The following is a 4,591-nucleotide window of genomic DNA, read 5'->3' on the forward strand; positions in this document are numbered from 1 at the left end:
AGGTTTTGCCAAGGCCTCTCCAACCAATGAGTGTCGGCCTCTTTCTAACTAGGACTTGTATGTCTCCTCTTGGAGTCTCAAAGTTCAAAACAAACTTTCAAACAAAGATACCCTCTGCCCCACAGCTCTCAGCCTTAAGGCTCTGGCAAGAAGGGAGGCCAGAGGCTCTCTTCCCTGATGATTTCCACAGCCATGGCCAAAGAAGGCCGCCCCCAGCTTCCTCCTGCATCCTTCCTGCCACCTCTGATTGTCATGGACATGCCCACAGGGACTGCTCTTGCAACATCTTTTAACCCTTTTCTTCCTACCCTTAGAATTTGCCAGTGGACGTGAGATATTTTCTCTCATAGAAGCTACTTGAGAACTTTTTAGAGTGGTCTCAAGGTGCAATGGTCTCCCCTAGGAGTTGAATTCATCTCACAGGATGGATTGTTTAAAAAAAAAAAAAGAACCCTATAGCAAATCTGATGGGTTAAACTCCCTATAAGTTGTAAAATTCGGAGGTGTATTTTCATGGCTACCACTCTGGAAAAGTGCAATTTGCGCCATAAGAGGGAAATTTCAGGATTGCTCTGAGAGTAGGCATAGAGCAAAGCCAGTACTGATACTGAGCATACATCAAGTTTTTATTGGGCATGCATTACATTTTTTTCTTTTTTTATTGTGAAAATACTGTACAGAGGGGTTACAATTACATGGGCAAGATAATGAGTACATTTCTTATCAAGCATTGTAGCCTCCTCTTTTGTTTCCCCTTCCCATCCCTTCCCATCCTCCCCCTCGCCCCCCTCACCCAATTTTCCCCGCCCCCCCGCACCAAAGTTGGGTTTTTCTCACTTAATATCATCTTTTTTATTGTGAAAATACTGTACAGAAGGGTTACAATTACATGGGCAAGATAATGAGTGCATTTCTTATCAAGCATTGTAGCCTCCTCCTTTGTTGCATTACATTTTTTGTTTATTGTCAAGGTGATGAACAGAGGGATTACAGTTGCATTTGTAAGGTAATGGGTATATTTCTTGTCAAAGTTTTTACCCGAAGGGGTAAAATTTTCTCCTACTTTCCCACCCCCAGTCCCCCCACCCCAAGTTGCACAGATCATTTCCAAAATATTGTCTTGTGTTTATTGCTGTTGCATTGGTTCTCCCCTTGTCCTTTATCTCATCATTATGTTGGTCCCCTTCCCTTCCCTAATTCAAATAAACATATATATAATACCAGGGTACCAAAATCAAATATAGTGACAACAGGGGATATACCATAGGGGGAATAAAATACAAAAGAAACAAAAAATCACATAGTATATTAAAAACAACAACAACCAAGAAAAACCTCTTGTGTCCATGTCTTGGAGTTTACTTCACTTAGCATCATCTTATATGATCATATATACATAGTTACTGAGCTCTTCTGCTCATCTGCTAAGACTATCCTAGACATATACTAATTATTGCAAATAAGGGAAACCACAGGACCTATGTTTCTTTGAGTCTGGCTTCCTTTACTTAATATGATTTTTTTCCAATTCTTTCATTTCCTTACAAATGGGGCAATGTCATTCTTTCTGATGGAAGCATAGAATTCTAATATATATATATATATATATATATATATATATATATACATACATACATACATACATACATACATACATACATACATACATCACATTTTTCTTGATCTATTCATCTACTGAGGGGCATCTAGGTTGGTTCCATATCTAAGCTATGGTGAATAATGCTGTGATAAACATAGTTGTGCTGGTAACTTTAGTAATAATTTGGGTAAATTCCCAAAAGTGGGATTTCTGGGTCATAGGGGAGCTCTGTATAGAGTCTTTTGAGGAACCTCCATACTGCTTTCTAAAGTGGTTGAACAAGTTTACACTCCCACCAACAGTGCAGTAGGGTTTCCTTTTGGCCACATCCCCTCCAGCATCTGTTCTTGTTAGACTTCTTGATTATATCCATTTTAACTGGGATGAGGTAGAATCTTAATGTTGTTTTGATTTGCATTTCTTTTCTGGCTAAAGAAGTTGAGCAGTTCTTCATGTGTCTATTGGCCATTCTTATTTCCTCTTCAGAGAACTCTCCCTTTAAGTCTTTAGCCCACTTATTAATCAGATGGTTGTTTCTTTGAGGATTTGTTTTTGGGATATTTAATCTTTTGAGTTCTAAGTATTTTTTAGATATGAGGCCCTTGTCTGTTGTATGGCTAGTGAAGATCTTCTCCCAATCTGTGGGCTTTTTTAGGGGGGAGGGGAGGGTCCGGTCATGGGGCCTGAACTCTGGGCCTGGGCGCTGTCCCTCAGCTCTTCAGCTCAAGGCTAGCGCTCTACCACTTGAGCCACAGCACCACTTCCAGCTTTTTTCTTTTTGCTTATGTGGTGCTGAGGAATCGAACCCAGTGCCTCATGCATGCAAGGCAAGCACTTTACCACTGAGCCACTTTCCCAGCCTTCTGTGGGCTGCTAGCTATGTCCTTTGCCTTGCAGAAGCTCTGCAGCTTCATGCAATCCCATTTGTCCAATCTTTCTTTGGTTTATTGTGTTTCTGGGTCTTTATTAAGAAAATTTCAGCCTGATACTTAGGATACATCAAGACTTTATTGGGCATGCATTACATCTTTTTTAAATTTTTTAGTCTCTTTTATTTTTAAGTAGTAGTACAAAGGGGTTTCAATTCAGCAGACAAGTTTATGAGTGCAATACATCTTGATCACTTTCACCCCCTCCATTGTTCTCTCTCATCTTCCCAGCCCCATCTATTCAATATTAAGCATTTTAAAACACACAACTCAAAAGACAGATGTTCTCATTGTACCCATTTTATAGATGAAGAACTTGAGACTCCCAGAATCCTAGTATCTTACCTAAGATCGTTAGGCTAGTAAGTGATGGAGGTGAAATGTAAAATCAGCTCAGCTGAAAACAGTCCCTAGGCTCCTAACCAAGTGGCTGTCAGGTTTACCTAACTCCTGCTTTCGTTTCTTGTTTGGTTCCCGCTTATCCCAAAATTGGATTGATGGGCAAGGAGAACAGAGTGTTTTTCTGTCCTTCTGACTCCTGTGTCTTCAACAGCCAGCACAGGTCTTGCACAAAGTAGATACTTACTACATACTTAATGAGTTTTGTATAATATAACACAATATACAATTGTTGAGAGGCTTGAATGAATAAATACAATTCTTTTTTTTTTTTTGGGGGGGTCCGGTCATGGGGCCTGAACTCTGGGCCTGGGCGCTGTCCCTCAGCTCTTCAGCTCAAGGCTAGCGCTCTACCACTTGAGCCACAGCACCACTTCCGGCTTTTTTTCTTTTTGCTTATGTGGTGCTGAGGAATCGAACCCAGGGCCTCGAGCATGCAAGGCAAGCGCTCTACCACTGAGCCACCTTCCCAGCCCTAAATACAATTCTTTTAATTGATGTTGATTTTAATTTAATGCAATACTATAATATGAAATTCTAGGAGGCTGTGGGTGATAGCAAACTATACTCATGGAATAGTTTTGCTTATAGTTAATGGTTCTGTTAATAGTTTCTTTCTCCTAGGAATACATCTTTTAACCAAGTACCAGAACCTAGCAAGTTAACTTGGAAGTGGAATAAAGAATCCCAACCTGAATCTGTGAGAGGCTCTAGAAAGATCTTTGGGAGTAATTTAGATAGTTATTGGCCACTTTATTATGTTTTCCAAACTAAGCCTTTATACTTTCACCAGCAGCAATCTAGCTGAGAAATCTCTCATTACCTCTTTAAAGGTGGAGCAGGTAACTCAGAGCCTAGAAATCAACACTTTTGCAGTATCTCAAGTGGTGTGTGTGTGTGTGTGTGTGTGTGTGTGTGTGTGTGTGTGTGTGTGTGTGTGTGTGTGTTGCCTCTGTTCTACCATTTAAACTACAGCTCCACTTCCAGCCTTCTGATGGTTAATTGTAGATAAGGTCTCACAGACTTTCCTGACCTGACTGGCTTTGATCTCAGCCTCTTGATAAGCTAGGATTACAGCCATGACCCATAAGGGCCTACTTCTCAGGTGTTTCTGTGTAACACAACTTTGAACCACTGTGAGGAGAGTAGCAGCACTTTTACCCCCATTCCACTGGGAGGAATTATCTGGAAATGCTTTCAAAATATGGTTCAAATCCATTGGCCCTGCTATTAGTCTAAAGATTCTTTGAGAGCCATGGCCTTCTAAATTGTCCGACTCTGTGTAAGGTAGAAACATTGCATTTATCCAAAAGGTGCTCTTGCCCCAGGTTTAAGAGGGTGACTTCTCCCTTCACCCTGAAGCCCCAATACTAGTACACAGTCATCCTTGCATAGAACTAAGCTACAAGTTTGTTCTACATTTGCCTCAAGGTACAGTATGTCAGAACACAAAGCTTGGGTTCCCAGGCTCATTCCCTCCTCTGCAAGTTAAAGATGTGCATGTTCAGTTTGTGCATTTATACATGCTCTAAGTAGAGTCCTTCAATGAACAGGAATGGTGCATTCTCTCAGTCTTGCTGTTCAATACTCAAAAGTCAAACTTTCAAGCTAGGCATCAGTGGCTCACTTCTCTATTCCTGGCTACTCAGGAGGCTGAGATCTT

Source organism: Dipodomys merriami, unplaced genomic scaffold (assembly GCF_024711535.1).
Source record: "Dipodomys merriami isolate MVZ:Mamm:240054 unplaced genomic scaffold, mDipMer1.0.p SCAF_27, whole genome shotgun sequence".
NCBI classification, from domain to species: domain Eukaryota; kingdom Metazoa; phylum Chordata; class Mammalia; order Rodentia; family Heteromyidae; genus Dipodomys; species Dipodomys merriami.